Source organism: Chionomys nivalis, chromosome 6, assembly GCF_950005125.1.
Source record: "Chionomys nivalis chromosome 6, mChiNiv1.1, whole genome shotgun sequence".
Lineage (NCBI taxonomy): Eukaryota > Metazoa > Chordata > Mammalia > Rodentia > Cricetidae > Chionomys > Chionomys nivalis.
The window spans coordinates 91,583,187-91,599,082 of NC_080091.1; the positions used below are offsets into that span (position 1 = coordinate 91,583,187).

At 41.7% G+C, this 15,896-nt stretch overlaps 1 protein-coding gene across 4 annotated transcripts in view; it reads right to left on the bottom strand.

The window, feature by feature from the left end:
* The window catches only part of Arhgap24 (Rho GTPase activating protein 24), a 398,083-nt gene that overhangs the window by 123,652 nt on the left and 258,535 nt on the right, over positions 1 to 15,896 (bottom strand). Inside the window, exon 1 of one of the 4 annotated variants that reach the window (XM_057772997.1) lies at positions 9,872 to 9,887. The exons of the other annotated variants lie outside the window; for them this stretch is intronic. The gene's annotated coding sequence lies outside the window, so the exon portion shown is untranslated. Of the gene's footprint in view, positions 1 to 9,871; positions 9,888 to 15,896 lie in introns of those variants that run through there. 4 annotated transcript variants of the gene reach the window in all.

A 15,896-nucleotide genomic window follows, 5' to 3' on the forward strand; every position in this document is an offset into this window, starting at 1 on the left:
CAGGCTGTAGCAAGGAGGTTGCTCGTTTGTTCCTGGCTGCTTAGTCCCAAAATAACAATATGGAAACTATATTAATTAAAACACTGCTTGGCCCATTAGCTCTAACTTCTCATTGGCTAACTCTTGCATCTTAGTTTAACCCATTTCTATTAATCTGTATATCACCACGTGGCAGTGGCTTACCAGCAAAGATTCAGCATGTCTTACTCTGGCGGCGGCTCCATGGTGGTTCTGACTCTGCCTCCTTCCTCCCAGCATTCAGTTCCATCTTCCCCACCTACCCAAGCTCTTCCCTATCAACAGGCCAAGGCAGTTTCTTTATTCATCAGTGGCAATCACAGCACACAGAGGGGACTCCCACACCAGCAGGCCCTTTGGTGAACTACCAGGCATCTCATGAAATACTCTCTTCCCGTCCTGTCATTGAGAACAGACTATCTGCCCAAATTGTTGGAAAGATGACAACTTGAAATGACTTTACGGTACCTTTCTTCCCTGTCATTATATCTATAATCAAGGTTTTATAAGGATTTTTTTTTCATTGTGAGATACTGTGCTTTTCAAATAGCTCAGAACTCAATCAGCTAATAGGCTTATGTTTTCCTGAATGGACATAGTCTACCACACACTCACTTTGAGTTTCACTTAGTAGTAATAATAGGTAGGTCTAAGAAAGAGCATCCCCTTGTGCCACCTCGACCAGGTGTATCATAGTCATTTCAATGGCTCCATTATCGTGGTCTTTGGAACGCTTCAGAAAGTCATAAAGCAGAAATTAAGATGAAACGAGACCCTTCAAAATGAGCAGCAGTTTTATGTTTGCTACATTGATATGCGCTGTCTGGCCGGGTAATTGAGTCAGTTCTCCAATGGCTTGTGCCCTTCACACAGGAGATTTGTAACAGGAACGATCAAGTGACGTGATGGATGGGTCTAAGCCATCCTCAAAGCTATTACCAACAAGTTGTGTCAAAATGCTAAAAACATTGATTGGATTTTGATTTATAGATATTGTGTTTCAGCATTAGTTCAGCACAGGCGGGGTCTCTGTAAGTATTCATGACAATCCTTTGCTTTGAAGATGTCACAAGTTTCCTTTTTAATATAGAACCTCAATCATCAAATCCAGTCCCACTAAATATTCCAAATATCTACCGCACTTGTGATAAGTGAATGATTTGACTCAAATAACAAGGAACGGGACAGAGACATGGAGAACGGCACAGGTCAGCTGTGAAGGTGTCCACAAGGCTGCATGGTCATCAGACCTAGAGAAGACATTGGACAAACTATACCACGCAAACCTCATCTCCTCTTCATGGCGTTCATTCATACATCCTCCATGCTTTGAGACAAGATTTAAAATGCAGCTCAGAAAAGTGATAATTCATTAGGTCTCTTGAGAAACTGAAGTTGGAACCAGTTTACTTAAATCTATTTTAAAATCAAAGTTTACTTAGTATGGTGGTTTGAATGACAATGTCTTCTGTAGGAGCACATATCGGAACACATGGTCCTTAGAAGGTGCTATTGTTTGGGAAGGTTACAGGACCTTGAGGAGGTGCAGCCTGGCTGGAGGAAATATGTCACTGGGGGAGGGCTTTGAGGTTGGCATCCTCCCCACCCCCAGTTCTCTCCCTGTATTCCTATGTTCAGCTGAAGACGCCATCTCTTGGCTTCCTGTGTTGCTGACACCCCAGACACTTGCTATCCTGCCTCCCTGCTAAGATGTCAACTGTCAGCGAATGCAAAAACTGCAATACGTACTTTTAAAACACACATTTTTGTGCAATTATTTTGACATTTTAAAGACAGATTAAGAAACATCACATGTCTCTCTTGAGACCAGTCTCCATGGTGGTTGAGCCACAGGCTGTGGAATCAGATTTGAGCTCTGACTCAGCCAAGAGCTGACTGAAAATTACTTAGCTGCTGTCTCAATTTCCTCAACTGGCCAGTTACCTTCTCTGTTATTTATAGCACTGTTATGAGAATTAAGAGCATTTGGGTGTGGATAGCACTCAGGAAAGTATCTGGCACATATGGTCATCACTCTTGCTATGCAATACAACATTTAAAGACCACTAAAGAAGGATGGCTGGGACTTTTAAAATGCTTCTCCTACTAAATCCACTGATAGTGCCACAGATCTGAGACTTAGCGATTACTTAACAAGAGAAGAGTGTCCAATTTACTGTCCCAAAGCTTCATTCTTACATAGGGAATTTATTTGCAATATTATCCATAGAACAACGGTTTTAGTTGGATCATAATATGACCAGCGCTGTGTGTGTGTGTGTGTGTATGTGTGTGTGTGTGATGTTGTGACTCTTAGGGGAGCAGATCCCTCATCATGAAGTAGTTTTGTGGCACAACCATGTGTCACATGAAGCCCCCACCCCATGGAAACCTCACTTTTGACCTCCCCTTGGGATGTGGCATTTGTTCTCCTGCTATTTATTATAAGTGCTTTCCCAAGATGACTTGGGGCCAAGTCCAGTCCAGTCTCTTTTATTTTAAACACTTCCTATTCATCATCACGTGCCCTCGATTTCATAACCACAGCTTCCGTCTGACCTGAAATCTTAGTCAAGGGCAGCCTGTCTCAGGACAGTGAAGCTGGACAGAGTCAGGAGCTCACCGTGTCTTTTTGTAGCCTTTATAGCCCCGTAAATTATTGGCAATTGCTTTTCTTTTTGAGTCATTCCATAAAGAAATAAAGCTTGTTCTCCAACGATCACAGCATTTGCATTAGTAAATGTGCCATGAATCTAGGAGGAAGGAATACATCATTTGTTAGTAGATGGGTGAGATGTCTGGGAATGAGACTCAGCTGGTAGAGTACTTGGCAAAGCCCTGGTTTCAATCTCCAGTGCTATGTAAACAGTATGGTGATTGGGGCCTGTAACCCCATCATTCAATAGGTGGAGGTAGGGGGACCAGAAGTTCAAGTTATTCTTGGGCTACACATAATAGCCAGCCTAGAATACCTGAGACCTTGTCTCCACGAAGAATAGAAGTAGAAAGAAGAGGAAATCTAGGTTATCCAGTTAATCTCACTAGCTCAGTGATGACTTCCTGCAAATCAGACTACATAGTAAGCACATTCCTCAAAAGACTTTATGACTAACTTCTGGAATATTATGGAATGTAATTGGATCTTTTATTTGTTATTGTTTGTTTGTTTTCATATAGAGTTTCATGCAGCTCAGGCAAGCTTCAAACTTCTTACGTAGTTCAGGCTAGCTTTGAAGTAATGATCTGCCCATTTGTCCTGAAGTGATTGATAGGTTACAGGCATGCACCATCTGAATGTTCCTCCATTTAAAAGAACAAAAATATGATTGTGAAATTAATGAAAGGCCAGGTGGGTAGACCTGATTTCTGACATTTGGCCATTACAATGGTGGATGTAGTTTGGATGGGTTTGCATCCACTCACTATTTTCCTGCTGAAGGCTGCTAGCTACCAGCCTGATGGGGAGTTTGTGACACGCGAGAGAGTCTGGGCTTTCACACAGAGACGACATTGCCATTTAGTGAGCAAGGGCTATCGAAACAAATACAACACAAAGCAAAGAACAATCAATATTTGTCCTTCACAAATGGTCTTGTAGGTAGGGGCCTGTTTTCAGGCCTGGGTTTCTGCCAGGTGGACTCAGTTCCTTTCCCTTTGAGCAGGTGCATCCCATTCTGTGTGTTCCGAGCACACTGAGTCCCTCTGTGTTTTTCCTCTCTATGGACCGATAACGCATTCCTGCAATCAGTGTATCTACACCTCATTATTTGTTGTGGCCTTGTGCTGGGGGCAGGGGTGGGGGGACCAGGGAGGGTTTTTAACATTACAGGTAAATCTGACCTAAAGAATTCAGATAAGACGTCTTGGTGATATTTTAAAACTACGCTTTCACACACTCCTTTCTTTTCCTTCATCTCGCTCTCTCCATCTTGTTCTCTGCTTTATTCACCATCAAACACAGATGAATGCCACCTTCTGAGTATGCTATGGTGTTAGCACTGGCGGTGGAGGTCCTCGGTGGTGGTAAGACATCTCTGATAATCACAGCACTGGGGTGGAGGTCCTCGGCAGTGGTAATGGCAGCCCTGGGGTGGAAGTCCTTGGCAGTGGTAATGGCAGCCCTGGGGTGGAAGTCCTTGGCAGTGGTAATCGCAGCCCTTGGGTGGAAGTCCTTAGCAGTGGTAATGGCAGCCCTGGGGTGGAAGTCCTTGGCAGTGGTAACCGCAGCCCTGGGGTGGAAGTCCTCGGCAGTGGTAATGGCAGCCCTGGGGTGGAAGTCCTTGGCAGTGGTAATCGCAGCCCTGGGGTGGAAGTCCTCGGTAGCAATAAGATAGCTCTTCTCTGGAAACCACACTGGCCCTGTTTATTTTCCACTCATTTTCCTTACTTTCTTTAGGAATCACTACCAGTCCTTATCATTCCCCCCCCCCCCCCCCCCGCCAGTTAGGAAAATTCACAAGTCCACCAAGTCATGGAAATCCGACTGTTAAAATATTACGATTCACAATGAACTTTTCATGTCCTCTGCTGTGGCAAGTCTGTGTACATATTGTAGCACTGATATGTGACTTAGGCCAATTTCACAGATGTAAAACTGAAGTCCAGATAGACTAAATCACCATCCAACACCTCATTCAAGGTTCTTAATGGAGGTCTAGATTCCCCTCTTTTCTGTGTTCATTGCTCATAGTAAATATTTCTGATAATAAAGATCACCCCCTGCTGACATCATATACTCCGATTGTTCCACATCGGTATTTTAGCGTCCATACACACGACTCTCATTTTAACTACTTTGACTAATTTTATCGGTGTTTGTTTTTGAAAATGGTTGCTCCTCCCAAGTTTCAGTTAATGTTAAGTTTTCAAATGTTTAAAAACATTTGTGTTTCTTAACTAATACAAGCCCACAGGCAGAAATTCCAGATCCAACTAGGTGACCTTCTGTTTTCAGTGGCTGCAGCTTTGGAGGTTCTGTGGATTTGCCTTAATCTGTTGCTAGGAACATTGCACATCGCTCTAAACAGGCTGCCAGACTGAGGAACTGAGCGTGAATGACATAAGTCGTTCTGCTGTCCGGGTCTCGGTGTGGTGTGAGATGCAGGATAAAGACACTAGCCAGAAGAACAGGAAGTGAGAGATAAGAAATGACAGGCTCAGATGAAAGAAACCTTTCCCAGCTGAAGACCTCCTGCTCACCAGCTTGGCCTCTCTGGTTCCTTGATCATTGGAGATTCAGTGCAGTCCAGCCTGATACCACGGGAGCATCCAAGCACAAATCATAACTCCTCATTCCATTGCCCCACCAACAAGAATTCCAGATCAGAATGCTGCAAACATCTCTCTGTGAGACTTCAGGCAAAACCCCAACTTGGGAAGCAACAGTATGAGCAAGGAAACACGCTGGATTTTCACCAAACACGTGTGTGGTTCTAGTATAAAACATACTGTAAGTAGTCCTCATTGTCCATTATGTTCAGCAAGTCCGGTTTTATCTCATGCTTTTTCACACCCAGGCCAGCTGGCCTTGGTGAGATCCTGATAGAGCATCCCCATTGTCTCAGTGTGTGGGTGCACCCCTCGCGGTCCTGAGTTCCTTGCTCGTGCTCTGTCTCCTGCTCTTGATTTGGACCTTGAGATTTCAGTCCGGTGCTCCAATGTGGGTCTTTGTCTCTGTCTCCTTTCATCGCCTAAATGTTTTTCTTTGGGTTCACCTTCTTAATTAGCTTCTCTAGGACCACGCATAATAGGCTCAACGTCCCCTATTCATGGCTAGAAACCAAATATGAGTGAGTACATCCCATGTTCCTCTTTTTGGGTCTGGCTCACCTCACTCAGGATAGTGTTTTCTATTTCCGTCCATTTGCCTGCAAAATTCAGGAAGTCATTGTTTTTTACTGCTGAGTAGTACTCAAATATGTATATATTCCATACTTTCTTCATCCATTCTTCCATTGAAGGGCATCTACTGAGAACTCAAGAACAATGGCAATGGGTTTTTGATCCTACTGCACGTACTGACTTTGTGGGAGCCTAGGCAGTTTGGATGCTCACCTTACTAGACCTGGATGGAGGTGGGTGGTCCTTGGACTTCCCACAGGGCAGGGAACCCGGAATACTCTTAGGGATGATGAGGGAGGGGGACTTGATGGGGGAGGGGGAGGGAAATGGGAGGTGGTGGCGGGGAGAAGGCAGAAATCTTTAATAAATAAATAAACAATAAAAAAAGAAGTCATAAGACAACTGTAAAAAAACAAACAAACAAACAAAAAACATACTGTAAGGATTCTGTCATTGTTTGTTCCCGGGGGCCTGAAAGGCACAGGGAACATGCTGTCAGCACAGAAGGCCGCATTGGACCCCTCTTTCCTGCTACAGTAGAATGCTTCTCACAATCCTGCTCAAGGCAGCTCAGAGATGTTGGTACAGCACATACCATGTGCGAGTAGGCACACACTCATTCCCGCTCTACAATAATCCCGGCTTCATATTTTATGTCTTTGACTCCTTTAGATTTATTTTATGTATCAGACACTTATTTTTCTTTTCCAAGTGAGTCCTTGGTTGATATTCTTATTGACTCTTTCCCTATTTTTCAGATTCATAAGAAAACTTAGAAACAATAGAATATGATACTTTATAACTACAAAATAATATCTCTGGACACGCTGGCATGCTCTGAGGACCCCCGTCAGAGACACCATTTTGCAGGATGCCAAGAACTGAAAGAGATGGACTCCCCATACTTTTTCAATACTTCATCATTATACAAATGCACAAAGCATAATGATCTCTAAAATATTTCATCAAAAGAGGATAATAAAAGCATATTTTCATTGATTTAAAAAATACTAAATTAAAATTTTTAGGCATCCTCTTAAAGCCCAATATACCATTGGGTACTTGGCAATGCTTTCTTTATGAAGAATATCTATGCTCCGTAAAAATATTGTGAAGTTGTAATTGCACTGTCTTGATGACCCTTTGCTAGTAAAAGTCTGTGTGTGTAGTGGCGGGTCTCGGGGAGTAAACACACGCTTTACGTGTACTGAGAAGGTTCTATGTCACAGATCTATATGCCCCAGACTCTATGACTTCTGGAACTGCACATTGAGGAGAATGTTTGAGTTATTACATACAATTTGCTTTTCATTGATAATTAGTATTTTTTTAAAAATGTGTGTAGGACAAGATGTGTCCTTTTTTAAACCTATGCTAGTACAGTAATTCAAATATTTAAACAGGAATTATATTGATAATAATACATAGATATACACCTTAAATTTCCAAACCCTCAACTTCTAAACCTTCACTACAAAGTGCCCTACAGTCTAGCTTCTCGAAGACCATCCCACTACCATAGTGGGAAATTTCAGCCACGACCTCCCATGGCAAACTGCGGTCACAGCACAGCCCTTCAGAGTTTGTATGGAATCACCTCCCAGAACAGTATGAAAGCAAAATGAATTTCCTATCTAGACCCGAGATCTCTACCCAAGAAATGTCATACATATACAAATATGCCAAACTTCAGAAAAAAAGCAAAAACACAAACTGCAGCTGTGATCCCAGGCATTAGGAGAAAGAACAATCAGTTCCTTGGGCACCTCCTGTGATGACCAAGGATAACCAGAACTACAATCTAGGTATATCTTCTGGCAACTGCTTTTTCCTTTTTCTTAGAAACCATTGAACATAAGATAAAAAGACAAGAAGCTAAGGATGCAGGCCAGTTGCTAAAATGCTTTCTAGTGTGCAAGAAGCCTTGGGTTTTAACTTCAAAAGTACATAAAGAGGATATGGTGTCATATGTCTGTGATCCTAGCACACCAGAGTTGTGCACAAAAGATGAAGTTGGAAGAACCCAAGTTCAAAACTGCCCTCTGTTCCAAAGCAAGTTTGAGTTTATCCTGGCCATTATGAAGCTCTGTCTCCAAAAGAAAAAATAATAAAAAAGAAAAGTCTTTTAATCAGACATGCAAGAAATGTCTGTAGTCTGTATCTGCAAAGAAGAACCTGGAGTCCCACCTGCTTCGACTTAGCTTCAAAACACTTATAGCCCCAAATTCTACTAAGGAGTTCTGTGACTATCAGGCCTCTGCACTCCTCACCCATGACTTTGACGTAAATCGTATTCTTCCAACTCACATGGAAATCATGCAGGTGGTAGAGTCAGGTTCACAGGGTCTTACACAGATTCTGAAAGCAGGAAGCCATGAACAGAGAGGCCAAGGCATTAAACAATCTGTATGTATGTGAAAACAGGTGACATTCCAGCTGGGCCTCCAAACATCCCTGCTAAACTGGCAAAAGCAGCATGCACAATTTTAATATTCTATATTATTTGTTGATTGTTTTAAAATAAGTTTAAATGCACTGAATTTGGCCGGGCGGTGGTGACGCACGCCTTTAATCCCAGCACTTGGGAGGCAGAGGTAGGCAGATCTCTGTGAGTTCGAGACCAGCCTGGTCTACAAGAGCTAGTTCCAGGACAGGCTCCAAAACCACAGAGAAACCCTGTCTCGAAAAACCAAAAAATAAATAAATAAATAAATAAATAAATGCACTGAATTTTAGTTAAATATATGAACTGTGTTCATTTTCAGAGTCTACCTACATGTAAACTAATTTTAAACAGTTTAAAGGTATTGGTTCATTGTTCTTATTCTTTGTGTCAGATCAGTACAGACAAGTGCATTCTTCAAGTTGACAGCATATTTTACTAAACATTTTCTGGGCTACATTTCTGCTGACTCTGGATTCCCTTAGGCATGGTGTTGCTCTTTCATTAGAAATCAACGTCTGAGGCTGTGGAGTCCTCCACAATCGTGATTTAATTTAGTACAGTGTCGCTTTCCCCACTTAAACTCAATAACATCCCGCATTATTTTCTAATCCTACTTAAACAAACCCTGAATCCTATACATTCCCCCTTTCTGAGATGTGATTCATGAATGAAAAGTATCCTATTTATTTAGTCACTAAGAAACCATACATATTTATGTATATATAATTTTACAGGTTTGGTGTGGTAGCTAGCATGCTGCAGTGGCTAAGGATTAAGGGCCATCCGTTTTCCCAAGAACATGGGTTAGTTCCTGTTGTTAGAACTCAGGGGGAGTGTGTGTTATGTTCCCATATACTTTCACAAGCTACTACACAGTATCTGTGTTACTTAGTAGGCACAAAACCTAAAGCTGTACAATTTAAATGTGCTCATAAAAACAGCTTATATGCTGTTAAGATAGAAGCATATCAGAAGAAAAATGTTATTGAATTTTTTTTGGTTCTGAGATATTTTCACACACATACGCACGCATGCACGCACACACACACACATATGCACACATGCACAAACATGGCCAAGTAGAAACTTTATTTTGAGAAGCAAATGCACAGAAGCTCCACACTGCTTCTGTTCTTAGATCATCAGAGAAACTCTAGAAAGTTTTGGTGCTTAGCATGTGGGCAAACAAAGAATACATCACACCATGAACTTTAAAAATAGTAATTCAGACTTCTATCTAAAGCATGCCTTCCAGTTCGCACTGGGAGTCTGTATAAGAACAGCAGGACACTTGGCAGCAGCCATTAAGGAAAGAATTCAAGGAGACCACGAAACGATCACACTGCAGGGACCGAGAGCAGCTCCACGTTCAGTTTGTTGCCATGATTCAGACACATACGGTGGGGGAGCTGATTGGACTCTGAAGACGAACCAGGGCATAAACAGAGCCCTCACAGTCAACAACCTAGGTTTGTCAGTGATACACATCCCCCCCAAATTATGAAGCATAATCAACAGCAATACCTGGCAATTTGTCTCCAAATTAAGGAAAAGCCCCGCTCTCACCTTGCACAAACACACACTTCAGTGGTCAGTGGCAGATGCAGGCTGGAAGACTGAGCAGCTGCTCTGTCTTGAGTGGCTTAACGCACACTCCAGCCGGCTCAGGTCCCACTATGTTTGCTCATTGCAGTTTCTCCCATGACTCCATCACCCAGGAATGGAAACCATGGCTTGGTCTCAGCTCCAGTGGACTCTCCCGGCTATTGAGCCCAGGTGAAAAATGCTGAGTTCTGCAAGGTTACGACAAGGTGAACCCAAGCAAGGGGGAGGGCACGGGGGAAGGGGAGGGGCTGTGAAGCAAGGACCCTAAACTCCAGACACCTTGCCTTTGGAGAGAGTCTAAGTCCCATAAATCAGAACTGGGACAATAGGAGGTCAGAGAACAGTGAAGCTGAGATTCTTAAAAGGCATAGAGCCAATCAGCCAACCCAGAGGCATGCTTCAAGCAATTCTCTCTCTCTCTCTCTCTCTCTCTCTCTCTCTCTTTCTTCCTCTCTCTCTTCCTCCCTTCTTCCCCCTCTCTCTCCCCTCCTCCCTCCCTGTCTCTCTCTCTCTTCCCTTCCTCCCTCTTCTCCTCCCTTCCTCTCGCCCCCCCTTGCCCTCACACACATACACAAACACATAGCACATACCAATGGCAGGCATCAGTGCAGTTACATTCATTAAATAGAAGCCACCTTTTTAAGATTTCAGGCCATTAAGGTTTTGCTGATATTTTCAAGGTAACAATGTTTAAGAGGAATCTGATACAATTAAAACATTTGCCCGTATCAAATAGTACTTTTAAGAGAAAAATATTTTTGGTTCATACTATCTCACATGGAATCTTTATTTGAGGCACATGCTGGGATTATGCAGCAATCACCCACGCTGAAGAAGCAGTAATGATGTGGGTTTTTATAAAGCTGACAGAATGAATTTAAAATTTCTCGTAAAAATTCTTACCATTCCTCTTCAAGAGCGGTCTTGACTTACACACATATTTCAATATGGGGAGGCTTCAAGAAGGCCTTTCTATCTGTAACATGTACATGTTTGCTCCAGACTGATACAATTATTGTTGTAGACGATTCTCGACTGATGGTTTCAAATTTTTAGTTCTCCTATTTTTATTTTCTCTGAAGTGAGTGAAGGAGGAAAATTTTAGGCTTTTGAATGTTTTATGAAACATTTTTTCTTCTCAGTGACATGGTTTTCCCTACGGGCAAACAATTATTTACCAAACTATAGGATGATTGCATGGATGAGAGGCTAGCCCTGCCCTTTAGCCACTTCTCCCAATTCTGCTCCTCACCTGCTGTGTATTTATTCTCCTAGGCATCAGTCTTTGCTGCCAGCATCTGCTTTGTCTACTTCCTAGGATGGGGGGAGGATGGAACAATGTGTGGTCCAAAATGTTTTGTATATTGTGGAATCCTGGGGAAAGGGCAGTTAGCTGCCTCTTTCCTCCCTCCGATTGCCCTGCTGAGTGTTGTGGCCTGTGAATTGATGTCCCTTTTCTAGGACTCCTTGGGCTTTATAGAGAGTGATTGCTTCAAGTGGGCTCTAAATACAGTTAAGGATTTTATTGAACCACTGTCCTCTTTGTGGCAGGTCCTGATGGCAGTCACAGTATGGCCCACGGCTGGAGTGAGTGAATTGTGAGCAACATGGGTTCCATCTAGGCTTAGGGGGAAGAATGAAGCAGAGAAGTCGAAACTCTGCTGGAGTGCCCACGTGCATAACTGGCCTCACTGTTAGCCCAGTGCCCTGGTGGACTCTTGCTGGTGTGGGCTGGAGAAGATGATTAGTGAAGGGGAAAGGTTGAAGATGGAACGCTAAGTTCACCGCTGAGTTAATTCCGTAGCATGTGCATCTGGGCAGTAACGCTGGTGTTCCTACAGTTACTTCTGCATTATTTAGAAGTCAGGTTGCGGGAGACACAGAGGAGGGAGGCAGGTGAAGGGCAGGAAAGGCACTAACAATGTGGCCCCATCTGTGTTATATGAAATACACAGGCCTGGGAGGCTTAAGGAAGGAATGCTACCTCCATTAATTCTCATAATAACCCTATGAGGCAGCTTCTATTATCCCCTTCAGCAGTGAGAATAATTAGCCTGCACACTGTTAACTAGTGATTAGTGGAATTTAAATTACAGCTAAGTCCTTTATGACCCAGAGTCCCCATAGTCTGGGCAAATGAGTTAACTTGTAACTTTCTCAGAAAGAGAAGGAAGTTCTGTTTTCAAACTGTGAGAAGGCAGAGATGCAACTTAACAAGAAAATTTCTTCACTGTAAGTACAAGGCAAGTCAACTTACATGGAATGCAGAGATTTTAAGGAAAATATATTTTGATTTTTTCAGCAATGAATTAGCTGTAAGATGCATAAAAAGAATTTGTTTTTAAGGTTTGCTAAATTTTTAGTTATATATATGTGTGCATGCCTATATGAGTATGGTTCCTGTAGAGGCCAGAAGAGGATGCCAGATCTTTCAGCAGAATGTGCCCACAGGGTGTGGGTACCCACAGAGGCTGTAAGAGAATGTAGCTGCAGTTATATGTGGTTTTGAGATGTCCAACATGAGAGCTGGGCAACAAATTCAGATTCTTTGCAAGAGCAATACCTTCTTTGAACCACTGAGCCATCTCTATACCCATCAATTTTGATATTATGTGCCAGAATTCTTTTTGTTGTTTAAGTGGGATCCTGTCCGTTTTCATATTAAAGAAACAAGTTTAGGCATTTTACTATAATAAAATGCTCCTCTCCTTTCAAAATTCAACAAATGCATTATTTGTTTGAATGTGTTTAAATTATGAGACCTTGAAGATTGCCCTATAATAAAACAAGGCAATCTCTTCCTGATTTATGTGTAAGATGACTATTTATTATTTATTTATCCAATTGTAGTGCTGAGTAGAACTAAAAGAACCAAATTTTCAGGATTGTGGGTTGAGGATGTAAATGAAATGCCAAGTTTATTCACTGAAAGGCTGCTGCAGCTCTGAACTACAGCTCTCTTTCGGGTGTTCATACTGCTGGCTCAGTGCCAGGCCCAGTTAAGAGGTATCTCTGTTGTCTCCTACCAGGCAGTACAATTTCTACCAGCTTCCCATGCTACACAGGTTGTTTCTACCCTTCATTCTGTTCCACACAGGTTGCAACTTCACTGAGTGTGCCTGGTGATACAATGTTTCTCTGAATGTGCTTGCTGATACAATGTTTACTCTGAGTGTGCCTGGTGATACAATGTTTTCTCTGAGTGTACCTGGTGATACAAGGTTTTCTCTGAGTTTGCTTGCTGATACAAGGTTCTCTCTGAGTGTGCCTACCGATACAATGTCTCTGACTTTGAAATCCCCATCTGCAAAGCATTCTGCCCAACAGCTTTCATGAACCCAGGCTTCTCTGTCCTTCCTAACCTAACCCAGAAGGCTGTACATTTGAAGATCTTGTACAGCAGCAGTATGTTGTTTCAGGTGCTGCCACTACAGGCAGGAGCCATCCTTATCTTTCTTGGCCATTGGCTAAGGCAGCAATAATACAATGATGCAAATAAATGACAAGGAAATCAATTGTAGAGAAAAAGACCAACACAACAAGGATTTTCATTTAAGCTTTCCTTTTAAAGTTAAGTTCTGAGTTAAGGAACAACACATTGCCAGGTGCTCAGTGCATGTCTGTAATGCTAGCTTTGGGAGAAAGAGGCAGGAAGATTAGGCATTTAAGGGCTTTCTTGACTACATTGTGAGTTTGAAGACAGCCTGGCTAAAGAAGGAAGCTGTCTCAAAACACAAAGCCATCCAACCAAGCAACCACAGCAACAACAAAACTAGTGGCATCTTAAGTATCCAGTTACTGACATCAGCGAAGAACCCTCCCCTTCCTGGGGTTTCTGGCATTTCTGCTGAACTTAAAATATTTACTTTAGCACTTAGTCTGGAGATAGCAGATTTCCCTGAAAAGCTGGGTTTTTCTAAGCTAATGTGCTGTGAAGCCTATCATGACATACACAACATACATCAAATAGAAAAATTTTTTCTCATGTCTAAAAACATGTTTTTCCAAATAAAGGAGGAGAAAACAGTTACAGTCAGAATTTTTAAAAAGTAGCATCTATTCCAATGATTATTTAAATAAAATCCATTGACGCAAATTAATTGTTTCTTGGTTCAGAAAGTTAAAAATGAACATAGAGTGCAGGACACTGTGTTTAAGTCATTGTACTGCCCAAGTCAATACTTGGAACATATTTTAAAATATTTATAAAGGCATATCTTTATAGTGTAATCCTCCCCATCACTTCTACTACACACAGAGAATATGCCACCACAGGTCATTCTCTGAAGGAACCAGGAGCCTGCCTGCACCAGAAGATTAGAGACCAGATGCTTTTCCAATTACATGCTGTGTTCAGGGCTCTAAGGAAGCTGACGTGCATGGGAACTATAACTTTTCTTCAGCAAGAGGAACCTTGAGGGTAAATCTTCTAAAACATGGAACTCAAGGCATCTAGTTCTCAACATGCAGCCAGATGCCAAAATGCAGTCAGACCTGCAGCTACAGAGCTATGTTAAGATTTTCAAGGACACATCTTTTACATTGCAAATTGTAATGTATGTATAGTGTGCATTATTGTATGTATTGCATAGTACATGATTTAATAATGAATCACTAGAATATACTAAAAGCATAGGCACATTTATGATTGGAATTTTGTAATTAATAATTAACAGTATAGAAAAAATTGAAATGTTTTACAATGTTAGTAGCATTTATCTCTTTGTAATGAAAGGATAGAAATTTTATTTTCATTTGATGTTTGTTTTTGTAAATGACCCACATTGACTTCTTCATAGTAAATTACACACAGAGAGAGGAGGACGAGAGAAGAAAGAGAAGAGCAACTGTAGGTAATAATGTGGAGATAATTTTTAAAATGCATCTTTTGACAAAGTGACTTTGTCATGCTTTTGATCTCTGCAAGTGGAACAGCTTAGTCCTAAAACATAGCTACCAAGAATTGTAACACCTGTATCAAGTTATTTGAGAGCATTATTAACAAAATTCTCAACACTACAGAATTATGAGAAAAATTACAGATCAGCTTGGGGTTCAGTGATTTTGATTTTTCTGTTTTTGTTTTTTGTTTTTGTTTTGTTTTGTTTTGAGGCAGGGTTTGTCTATGTAACCCTAACTCTCTTGGAGCTTGTTCTGTAGACCAGGTTGACTTGGAGCTCAACAGAGATCTGCTTGCCTCTGCCTCCCAAGTCCTGGGATTAAAGGTGCACCCCATCATCAGCCAGGTGAATTTTAGTCTATACCAAACAATGCAGGAAAATGCAAGCATGAGTATATGTACACATTCCATCAGGGAGAGAACGGACATGGCACAACTGTCAACAGCATGACATGCATTCATGAAAACACAGAGGCCATCGCCTATGACCAGAGGGGTATAATGAGTTATCAATGCAAATATCATCCAAAACAAATCTACTATCACCTAAGAGGACCTGCTCGTTTAGCACATTCAAGTGACCTCAATAATGGCCACTGAATGTTCTTGTGGAGAACAGGCTTGTGGGGGACAGGGCAAGTGTGGAGAGCAGGGAAGACGGGAGGGGGTATGTGTGATGCTATTTTGGACTTATTTGTGCTTTTTTTTTTTTTTGTACTTTTCCAGGTCGTTGATGTGACCAGGAAGTAGGTAGCAGAGGAATTAGGATTATGTACCTTAACCAACAACAGCCTGTTAACGAAAAAGCAAGTGTGGATCTGGTATGTCTATGTTTTTTTGGAGGGAAAAGTCTTTAAATTAAAAATCTTGGCACCAGTCAGAATATTTAGACTAAACCTAACGTTAATTCACCTAGTCACTGATTTTTTAGTCTGTTGAAATGATATTTGAAAGACTGGACAAATAACCAGAACAAAACTCACACAAATTAAGCATTTTACTTTTCAAGAGTTAATTTATAGCAATGGGTTGCCCTTTTAAATGCAAATACATTTTTCTAACATGCTTACATGAAGAAAGAGCTTC